Raw genomic sequence first — 12240 nt, forward strand, 5'->3', positions numbered from 1 at the left:
TGTTTTGAGGATATCAAAAAGGAGCCCTATTGGTGTGAGAAGGATGAGTATCCTGATATACTGATTGATCCATTAGGAAAATGTATGTTTGATCCAATGTTGAATAAACACCCACTTCCCCCAGAGTGGGCTCTGTAGCTCATGTAGCAGAGTGTCTGGGATCCTGGTTGAGGAAACAGATTCCTTAGGATGTAAGTATAAGGTTAAGGTCAGAGTGCCCAAGACCTACCTTGGTTAGTAGGGTGGTGGTAACACTAGAGTTGAATGCCAACATTTTATCATTCTTTGAGAAAGGGCAACACAATCTCTATAAAGGATTGGATAAGGGTTTGAGAATATGTCTAGACACGATCTTTGATTTGATTGGCCCTTTGACCAATATATTTGACATTGCCGAGGAGGCCTTTAAAAATTAGGTACAGTTGGACGTGGAAGTATTAAGACAGTGGGTGCAGTGCACAATTTAGCTTTTAAGGTTTACAAATACAGAGATTTTGGTGCAGTGCAGGAGGAGCATTTTTCTAAAGGTTGATCCTAAATTTGTGGATTTAGAAAACAATGTGGCAGGACCCGCTGTGAATGGTCTCCTTTTTGCAGCTGAGTTAATTAAAGATGTGTCAGTATTTATGGGGGCTTACTGCTCTATTATGAAGTTGCAATGTGACATAAGAAAAGTGTTTAATGAAGGGGTTTTGGTTGGGCTGGGCGAGCAAGGGGTCTGTTTACAACCGAGGACAGGGAAACATGAGGAATTCATTTTCTCAGGGATTTAGACCTTTGCAGGAAACCAGGGATCAGGTCAATAGGTTGGTGTCTTCTCAGAGAGGCAAAGGCCCAAAGAAAGGGGAATTTGTGGGGAACATTGTACCCGAGGTTCAAGTAAGGTTAGACCCTAATTGTTATCCTTTCAAAATTGGGCAGCAGACTTTCTCAATTTTATCACAGTTGGGTTCAAAGTACAAAAGATCCTTGGGTTTTGGAAATGGTGCAGGGACATTGCATCATTCATAGACAAACTGGTTCAGTTTTGTGTTAAAAAAAGCATAATGTTCAGCAAAGACCAGTCGAGGTTGGTGGGCATGGAGGGTCAAGAACTGTGGGAGAAAGGTGCCATTATGGAAGTGTGATATGAGTTATAAGGTTTTGCAAGAAATATTTTCCTTGTGGAAAAGAAAGACAAAGGTATGCGGCCAGTGATAAATTTGAGTAGGGTGAACAATTGAGTAGTTTATCACCATTTCAAAATTGAAGGCAGACATATGTTGAGAAACATTTTTCAGACAGGAGATTGGTTGATTCGATTGGACTTGAAGGATGCTTCTCATCAGAGGTTTTCGAAATTCAGATGAGGAGGAAAGATATGGATGTTTGTTTGCCTCCTGATTGGTCTATTCTCAGCTCCGTGGTGTTTTTGAAGGTTCTTTGTTCAGAGGTGATGCTTCTAAGGGGAAAGAGGTGTATGATTGGCAATATATCTGGATGACATTTTGATTAGGGATCAGGAAAGATCAATGGTAAAGTGTGAAATGGACATAGCAGTGACCTTGTTGGAGAACTTGGGATTTGTGGTGAACAGGAAGAAGTCGAGTTTGGAGCCAAGTCAGGAGACTCAGATTTGGGGGTTTTGGTGGATAAAGTGGGAGGACACTTGAGGCTTCCAAGGGATGAATTAAAAGGAATAAGAAAGGAGATTCAAAAGGTATTGGAACTAGATCAGTTTTCACTGAAAATGTTGGATCGAATTGTGGGTCTTTTGTCCTAAACAATATATGCTATTTTGTTAGGATTAAAGAAGACTAAACAATGGTTGTCTCGTAACTTCTTTATTACACCAACATAGCACAGCTCATCTGTCACCTTCCTGATTGTTCCTCCAGTTGAATCCCAAAAACCCAACATTTAAATAGTTACCTTAGCCACCCTCACGATTCACTAAGTGGAATTTACGAGTTCATTGAATCCTTAAAAGGAAGATTACAACACACCTCCTTCTGTAAAAAAAATTAGGTAGAAATCCTAAGGGTACCGAATATCATATGTACAATTACAGTAACAGGAAATTATTACAATGAAACATCACTGCATGTTATGCCCTAGGAATAGATAGTTAAATGATATCACAGTAAGGACCCCAATTCCTAGATCAGACACAGATAGGAATAAATGTTTATATCAGTATCCACATCCTCACACTGAAGTGACCTATAAGTCTTCATATCTGGAAGACGTGTCTACATCATCTCCCATGTCTACATCAACACACGGGGGTGAATCCACTTTTCTATACTCCACCTACCTGGTCATACTATATACTCTACCATCTCTTAGCACAACCCCTTTCTTCTTCATTTTTGAAATGTGCTTCAGCAACCCCAGCAACCTGATTTCCTTTTTGGTGACCCCCTGGTTTCTTAACATACACCAGCTCTCCTACACACTATTTCTGAGAGAATACATGGTGTTTCTCATCAAAGCATTTTTTTGTGCTTTTCTTCATAACTTGTAATCATATGAGAATCCACTACTTTAAACTCTTGTTATTTGGTAATCAGACTATATTAAGCTTGGACCCCGCAAATCTTCCACTTAAGCACTGAAATGGTGAAAGTTGATTTACCACATTCGGAGCATTATAAACAGCCCACAGTTTTTCTCTGAAAACCTCTTTGAGTGAGAGTTTTCACCACCGCTATCTGAATAGAAGGTAAGTAGGTAGAAAACAAGTTTATTAAGACAATTATACATGAACCCTTCTGAAACCATAGAAACAAACTGTACAGTATAAAATTGACCTAAAACCCATCAACCCCTCCCTCCAAAATTGTGCCCTACTGAAACCCATCCTTGAGACACTGTTTAATGGTAAGCATGACAAGACCAATTTCTAGTGCCACATCAAGGTAGCGTGTTTCTGACAGAAACTATATAGCCTCCAGTGTTTGAAATGTTCTGCATTTTAAAAACACAGGTAAAATACAGTACATGAGTACATGCAACACTCTCACCCTTAAAATTTTGTTCCGCAATCTAGGCTCCCCATCTGACCAGATGCCTTGACTAAACGGTTCATACTTTCCACATGCCCATTTGCTTGTGGTGAGCATAAGCTGTAGAGAGAAGAGTGGTGCCTTATTCATCCAAAAATGTCCTCATTTCGGATGGAACAAACTGAAATCCATCATCTGTGATAATAAATGTGGGTATTCCTTCTAAAAGAAAAAAGATGTTTGAAAAGTTTGTACACACTTCAGGTAGCCACATTGCTCACACAGCAAGCAGAAACCCACTTAAATGTGTAATGAACTGCTACCAAAACAAACGTTTCTTCTTGTGCAAAAGCCACAATCTTTTCTTTACCCTCATGCATCTGGGACAACACACAATCCTAACCTCTTAAACTGGCATCGGTCTTCAGCATCGTCTTTCTAGTGAACTCAAAGCAGCCAAAGGTTGCATCTTGGCAATTTCGCTCTTTATAAACTGAAAAGCTTTTTGACAATCCTCAGTCTCAGCAAATTGTACTCCCTTTTTTAACTGCAAGCTTCCTGGTGAATTAAGAATAATAATTCACTAGCCGTAGGAATGACCTGATCTGATCTATATTAGATGGGGACGGTGCTTACACGATGTAATTCGCCAGGTCTAACTTAGGAGTTATGCCGTTTTCCCTAAATGATATGCCATAGGTATGATATCGATCCCCCACCAAATTTCCACTTTTCTTTCTTGAGTTTGATTACTTTGTCCCTCAGCCTCATCAGAACCAATCCCAATGTGTCATCATGTTGCTGCTTGTCCCTTCCATGCACCAGAATATCATCCTAGCAGTACATTACTGAATTAATATTCTTCAACACCAGCTTCATGAGGCTTTGAAAACATTCTTGCTGCTAAAGCCAAACCCAAAGGTAACCTTCTTAACCTGTAAGCACCTAATGGTGTCATAAATGAATCAGTGCTTTTGAATCTTCATGTATCATGACCTCATGTCAAGCAGCAGACAATTCCATTACACTAAAGACACACACACCCTTAAGCATGGTTAGTGCCTTAGTGATGTTTGGGAGTGGCGGGCAAGTTACTCAGATGCACTGATTGAGGTAGTTGAGGTCTACTGACATCCTCAGTTTGGTGCCATTATTTTAAGGGCCAAGAAGCACTGGAGCCAATCAACCTGAGGAATTTAATTCCTCAATGAATCCTATGTGCGTCAGCTTATCTAGCTCATATTGCACAGGTTTTAACATGAGGTTAGGCACTTTTGTCACCTTGTGTGCAACAGCTTTGACACCTTTGTCAAGATGATTTTATGTTCAAACCCTTTCAGGAGACCAAGCTGGTCTTTGAGCACCTCAGAAATCTTTAACTAAGTCCTCTCCTAAGGTGGATACCATCATTACCTTGTTGGGCGAATTGGAGTTCAGGATAATCCCTAGATTTCGTTGATGTCTCCACCCCAACATATTGTCTCCACATCTGGCTGCATAGATTATTCCCACCAATTTTATCCCCCGTTAAATTAATCCTCATTACAGTAGAGGCTGTAGCGAGATTTTCTCCTCTCCACATACCTTTTCCCAAATGTTGTCATCTGCCAGGGTGAAAGTTGAACCAGAGTCAGCTAATACTGTAGGATTCTTGCCCTTGATATCTATTGGACATTCAGGCATGACAATGTGTCCACCATCCACCTCTCCATCCAGTAGCTTGACTGTCAAAAAAAGAAGGCACCACCTACAAGATTGCATTATGACAAGTTTCAGGGTTTTCACTTACCTCATGCACCTTGGCTTTTTTTGCATACCTTCATTGAATGCTCATTTCCCCCACAATTATGACAATTAGTATTATGAGCATTACAATTCAGGCTATTAAACAAATGATATGCACTGCTACATTTGAAACACCTAAAATGTGCATCCTTTTCTGGGGCAGGGTTACCTTTCTGTGGACCCTCATTTAAAGGCATATTTTGAAAAGAGTTATTTTGACCTCCACAGAATGTTGTGTGTACCCCTTGCTCCCCTGCATTACTCAGAATTTGGCATGTCTCTTCACATCCCTTTCACCCATCTTATGGTATGTTCCATACCTTCCACTAGATCCACTGCTTCTTTCAATGTTGGATTTGTCTCCAAAAGTATTTCCTGCACTCTGCTATCATTAGTGCAGCTTACTAGTTGGTTACTGGAAGGGAATCCGTTAGGTCTCCGAACTCACAATTATGAGCAAGATTCTTTAGGGAAGCTACATTATTAGTCACTCTTTATTCCTATCCTTGAATCCTGGAAAAAAAACATATGCCTTTCCATTAAAACAATTATGCATGGACTGAAATATTTTTCAAGCATTAAAATTAACATTTCATAAACATCCCTTGGTTCACATGCCTCATTGCCCGCCCCAATTTCATCTAAGCTCTCATAGATGTTATGACCTTCTATCCCCAAATTCTGCAATAATACACCTTATTTCCTGGCCGCAGAGACATTCTCACCCCCAATAGCTGTCTAGTATGAGTCAAATAGTCTTTTCCACTTTTTTCATGGTAGAATTGGCTCCCCAGATTCTGATACAAAATGCTGTGGTTGAGACATGTTCGCCACTGCCATTTCAATCCTGCAATAAATACTACACAAAAAAATTAAGGAAATAGCTGATATAACCAATTAAAACAATAAGTCAAATCAATAAATTAATAGAATAAGCTAACATAATAAAAATCGACTTTGCCTGTTGACTTTGAGCTTTGCTTGAACTTCGGTATCTCAGATCTAGACAAATTTGTGTCCGCAATTGTCTCTCTTCTCACACGTAAAAATGTATCCCCATGCAGCCTTCTCTTAATTCCAGATACACATTAGACCTTTCTCATATGCGTTATTTTAAAATAAAGAAAGAAGAGAGAAAATATACATCTCGTTATCATGAAATGTGCGTCTTGCTGTTCATTAAGTGCGAGGTTGTTGTTGTAGCGTTGCTGCAAAAGCCTTTTACCACTCCAGGCACAGTATTACAGCTTTGTACACTTCACAGCTGTAATACTGTGCCTGGAGTGGTAAAAGGCTTTTGTCATGTTACAGCTCTGCATGGATGGCACTGTGCTAATCCTATGCTTAAAAACTTTGCTGTAGAAATGGCACAAGACATTGTCCCTTGCTATCTCGGCGTGGATACCACTGTGCTAATCCTATGTTTAAAGCTCTTGATAGAAAATCAGACATTTGAGGTGAGCAGATTTAGAGTGTCGCTGGTGTTGAGGGTGCTCTATACAGGAGGTGCTTTCCACCTAAACTTGAGAACGTCCTATAGTTCTCTCCTTCTGTGAGAAGTTGGCCTGGCATATGCTGTCCACTAGTTATAGGGGACACCTTGCACCAGTCCAATTCGACTCTTATGGTGATAGGTTAAAGACAACCTTTAAAGAAAGCTATCCTAGTGGTAGCTGTGGAGAGCAGCCTTCAGGCTAAGTCTTGAAGGAGTGTTAAGCTTATTGTTTTACCATAGATAACCTCTTGAATACCCAAATGAAAGAGTAGTCCACACAGGTATATATATAAAATATATGTATTTATTCTAAGAATAATCCCACTAGTCTCTTTATGAGGCTGGAGGTAAAGATACAATTCAAACAAGCATTGATAGTTACAATAAATAGCACTGGAATCATAGGGCCCCGGGGGGGACCAAACCATATATCAAAAAAGTGGTATAAGAACCACGACAATTCTACAGGCAATTCCTAGGGCATTTAGGATCACTGGCCCCTTGTGAAACCACCCAAGGTAGTGAGGAAGGGGACCCACGGGAGACACGTGCAGTGGCAGAAGCTACTGTCGGGATCTCTATTAAAGCCTATGGAGAATGTCGCGGTTGAATTTCACAAGATTAAAAACACTTCTAGCAGGAGTTCAAGTTCAAGACTTTAGAGTTAAGCTTATGAAGGGCCCACACCCACGAGAGTACTGAGGTACCACTGTTACCTGCCCCAGGGAAGCCGGGTGCATAGGTCGTTTTCGATGTCGGGTCGCGGGCTGATTTTCAATGGCAAAACATGAAGAACTGCTGCTAGCAAGAAGCGTTGTCGATGTCGTGAAGATTGAAGATGTAGATCTGGAAGAGAAGGACTTGAAAGCAGAGGGGACAGAGTCTGGGTCACGGCACAGTGACCAGGGGGCTCAGGAGAAAGAGCCCTTCAATGTCGGGTGCTTCCAGGTGGAAGAAGTGCAGCTTGGATCGTCAGCCACGGGGTCCAGGAGGCCTCAAGGAAGGCCAGCTTCTGGAGGGAGACTGTCCCACAAAGGATGAGGGTTGCTGCGGTGTTAGTATCCAGATTGGATCCACTAAGCCTTGGCAACTGCAACCCACACAAGAATCACAAAACAGCTACTGGTGCAGACCTACAAAGTCTGAGCAAGATCTCCAGCAAGGAGACTGAAGAGCAGGGCTGGAGCAACCAGGGGAACTCTTGGAACTGAAGAATGACCTCCGCCAGGGCCCACCAGTCGAGAGACAAGGGACCGCAGGAAGCAGCAATTTGGCATGCGTAAAGATGCGCCCACGGGTCGCCGGAGTGGGCTAGGGCATCCATGTTTGGCATAGATGATACTGAGAGATCGGCTCAATAATGGGCCAAAGCACAACTTCTCCACTCCTCGGTGTCGGGTGCTGTGCAAGAGGTGGCCGGTGTCCTGGGGTATTGGGGATCTCGGCACCCATGGGGTCCACGGTGCTGAGCTTTGCTGTGCACACTCACTGGCCTCTGGGATGCTTGGAAACCCACCTCAAGGTAGGAAAGAGTCCCTGATGTCCATAGGAGCAGCGAGGTTCCAACCGGGTCACTTGCAGTGTTTCAGGTGCCTGCCAAGCAGGGGGTAACTTCTTTACCCCAAGGGAGATTTCTTCATTCAGCTGTGCGGCAGCAAGTCGAAGTTCAAGTCTGTGAAGTCCAAGAATAATCTGAGGCTCTGGGGACCCTGTATTCACCTTTATCCAAAGATTAGAGGAGTGTCCAGATCAGAGCCCACCAATGAGAGTTCAGGCGGGAAAGGGTGGCTACACCCTCTCCCCTTTGTGTGGTTTCCCGCCTGGGCAGGGGACAGGATGCCCCAGAACCGGTTTGAGGCGGTGTATGCAGAAGTAGGCACTGGAGAAGCCTACGTGCAAGTCTGAAAGACATCCTATGGTGCACCCACCCAGTTCCAATCCACATAGTCTGTCTGGGGAGGTGGTAGCACCTCCCTGCAACAAGATCCCTATTGTCCAGCTGCCGTGTCTGGAGTTCTGCCCAGCAACAGGCAGCCAGAGCCGTGGGGGTGTCGGGTAGCATCCATTTTGTACTACGTGTGCACTTTTAAATTGCTGTCTAAAATCTGCCGCTTTTACCATATCGCACCTCTAGCAGGGGGGAATCATGCCGTCACTCCCATGGTTGTATTGGGGGTATGATTCCCACATGTTTGACACCAAACATGACATGGTTCTGTGCAGCCACTCTCAAGTTATCACACTATCGCGATTACTTATAATGCGGTTAAGAGTATATGGTATGGCTGCACTACAAACAACCCAGCAATAGTTTTACGAAGGTTGCAGAGGGGCCCTACTCAGGTAGGGGTTCCCCCTCACACATATCTCAGCACCCTGCCTTGTAGGATTAGCAAGGCCTGCCTTAGGGGTGACCTATGAGGATATATGTGGTGTATTAAGTGGGATACAGGATACCTATATCCCTGTAAGGGGTGCAAGCACCACCTTACCCAGACTACAGTAGTGGTCTGGTGGTGTCAGTGTGTATGGCTGTCCCGGGGTGGCACAATAAGTGCTGCAGCCCGTGGTAGGCCTCTGAGGGACCCATGCCCTGGGTACCTAGGGTACCATCTACAAGGGGCTGACAGGGTGTACTCAGTTTCCAATTGGTAGGTACCTAGGGTACTCACATCAGTTTAGAGAGGAAGCAGATAGGCTGGGGTCCTGGATAGCAGGGCCACAGCCTGGCAAGAGTCATAAAACAGTCAAAACATCAGCAAAAAGTTGGGGGCAACTATGCAGTCGATGCCACTCCCCTACACCTTCCTTTTTGCATAATTTATGTATCACTCTATGCTTGAAAGGGTATTATTTTGACTTATAATGGGTGCTCCCTTGTGTCTGGACAAAGCTATTCTTCTCTGATGAGCTCCTATAGGAGTGAAACACATGTCAGGAGTTGCTTTTATTCATCTTAGATTGGCTTGGTTGGTTTTTTACCAGTTCAAAGCTGTAATACTGTGCCTGGAGTGGTAAAAGGCTTTTGTCATTTTACAGCTCAGCATGGATGACACTGTGCTAATCCTATGCTTAAAAACTTTGCTGTAGAACTGACAAAATACTTTGTCCCTTTCTCTCTCGGCGTGGATAGCACTGTGCTGATCCTATGATTAAAGCTTTTGATTGAAAGCCACACATTTGAGGTCAGCAGATTTAGAGTGTCGCTGGTGTTGAGGGTGCTCTATACAATAGATGCTTTCCACCTAAACTTGAGAACCTCCTAGAGTTCTCTGCTTCTTTTTTGCATAATTGATGTCTCGCTCTATGCCTGAAAGGGTATTTTTTTTACTTATACTGCGTGCTCCCTTGTGTCTGAACAAAGCTGTACCTCTCTGAAGAGCTCTAATAAGAGTGAAACACATGTCAGGGATTGCTTTTATTCATTTTAGATTGGTTTGGTTGGTATTTTACCAGTTCAAAGCTGTAATACTGTTCCTCAACGGGTGAAAGGCTTTTGTCATTTTACAGCTCAGCATGAATGGCAGAGTGCTAATCCTATGCTTAAAAACTTTGCTGCAGAAATGGCAAAAGACGTTGGCCCTTTCCATCTCGGCATGGATAGCACTGTGCTAATCCTATGCTTAAAGCTTTTGATATAAAAGCAAACATTTGAGATCAGCAGATTTAAAATGTTGCTGGTGTTGAGGGTGCTATATACAAAAGCTGCTTTCCACCTAAACTTGACAACCTTCAAGAGTTTGCTGCTTCTTTTTTGCATAATTTATGCTCCCCTCAATGCCTGAATGGGTATTGTTTTGACTTACAGCGGGTGATCCTTTGTATCTGGACTGAGCCATACCTCTCCGAAGAGCTCTAATAAGTGTGAAACACATGTCAGGGGTTGCTTTTACTCATTGCAGATTGACGTGGTTGGTATTTTACAATTTCAAAGCTTTAATACTGTGCCTGAAGTGGTAAACATATTTTGTCATTTTGCAGCTCAGCATGAATGGGACTGTGCTAATCCTATGCCTAAAAACTTTACTGTAGAAATTGCAAAAAAGGTTGTCCCTTTGTATCTTGGCGTGGAAAGCACTGTTCTATTCTTAAAGATTTTGATAGAAAAGTAGACATTGGAGGTGAGCAGATTGATAGTGTCACTGGTGTTGAAGGTGCACTATACAGGAGCTGCTTTCCACCTAAACTTGAGAACCTCCAGAGTTCCCTGATTCCTTTTTGCATATATATTTTCAGCAGTTCGGCATTAGTCTCATCCAAAATCCCTTTAAGAAAATTGTATGGGGAAAATATGTTTTGGGACTCCCCCTTTTTCTCAGCATCTGCTTGACAAATCATCCTGAATCATGAAGATTTATCAAGCATTCACAAAGTTATTGGCAAAACGAAAAATGTGTTTCCTATGGAAAATAGGTCCTACCTATAACTACCTACCGGCAATTGCTTGATGAATCTTCATGAAATTTCATGATTTAGTACAACAGTGTGTTCAGCCTCTGTGTTGAAATTTTCGAGGTGATTTGTCAAGAAGATGCTGAGAAAAAGGGAGAGTCCCAAAATGTGTTTTCCCCGTGCAGTTTCATAAAGGGATTCTAGACGCGACTACAGTCCGAACTGCCGAATGGTATTAGACCACATTTGGAAGAAATATAGCTCTTGATCCAGAAAGTGACCTTTTTACAAATTGGTGTAAATTTGTTCAGTAGTTTTTGGGAGTTTATGGGAAATCCAAATTTGTATATCTAGGGACGCGGATCCTCCGAGGATCCAACAGTCCCCATGCTGAATTCTGATTGGCTGCCAACACTACTATCAGGAAGGCATGGCACATGGCAGCCATCTTGGGAACAATTTGTGATTCTTTGTCATACTGACATACTGGACACAAGTCAATGCTAAGATTGGATAATGAAAAGGGAGTTGGAGGATAAGGGGGTAGGTTTTTAGCCTCCTGTTACAACATATCTACCAAAAGAATCCAAAGGGATCCTAATAAAAACCTACCAGAAAATTGTGTATTCAACAATTTTTAAAGACCTGTGCTAGAAAAAACATTTGTTTCTCTAGAGTCCCCTCACTCACCTAGGGTTACCCCTGGGTGACATGCTTCATCATAGGGGTCCTCCCAGGCATCTACTGTCTGGGGCGTGCTACAACTTTGCGAAATACGCAGGAGCACTTTGTTGTTGTTTCTACTATGTGTAGTGATGTGCTGTGTGGAGTGAAAAGTGAAAAGAATTTCTATAAAAGTTACCTAGATAGTGAGCCTTAAATTTATTCTGCTCCTATCTAGCAAATGTATTATAAAATTGGGGCTAGTAACAGAGTACAGTAACCGTAATGTGAAGCTGTCCCTATTTACTTGGTCGACATGTTTCGTGGTTACCCCAACCACTTCCTCAGGACCACACAAGGACCAGCCTTTTGTGTACCACTCCGTGTATTTAAAATTTCAGTTAGTTTTATACTTGTTGTAACGTATTTAGTTTGTTACATACATACGATTCCCTTGCACCAAGGATTTCTTAGTTGTATAGGGTCGACGTTTTTTTTGTTGTTTTTTTGGAGGTGTTATTCTACTCCATGGTGTTGCTGGGGCAAGGAGGCTTTAAAGATTTGTCTTTCAAGGACCTCCAGCTTATTCGCTCCCAAGGACACCGTAATTTTATAATACATTTGCTAGATAGGAGCAGAATAAATTTAAGGCTCACTATCTAGGTAACTTTTCTAGAAATTCTTTTCACTTTTCACTCCACAGAGCACATCACTACACATAGTAGAAACAACAACAAAGTGCTCCTGCGTATTTCGCAAAGTTGTAGCACGCCCCAGACAGTAGATGCCTGGGAGGACCCCTATGATGAAGCATGTCACCCAGGGGTAACCCTAGGTGAGTGAGGGGACTCTAGAGAAACAAATGTTTTTTCTAGCACAGGTCTTTAAAAATTGTTGAATACACAATTTTCTGGTAGG

Source organism: Triturus cristatus, chromosome 3_1, assembly GCF_964204655.1.
Source record: "Triturus cristatus chromosome 3_1, aTriCri1.1, whole genome shotgun sequence".
Classification (NCBI taxonomy): Eukaryota; Metazoa; Chordata; class Amphibia; order Caudata; family Salamandridae; genus Triturus; species Triturus cristatus.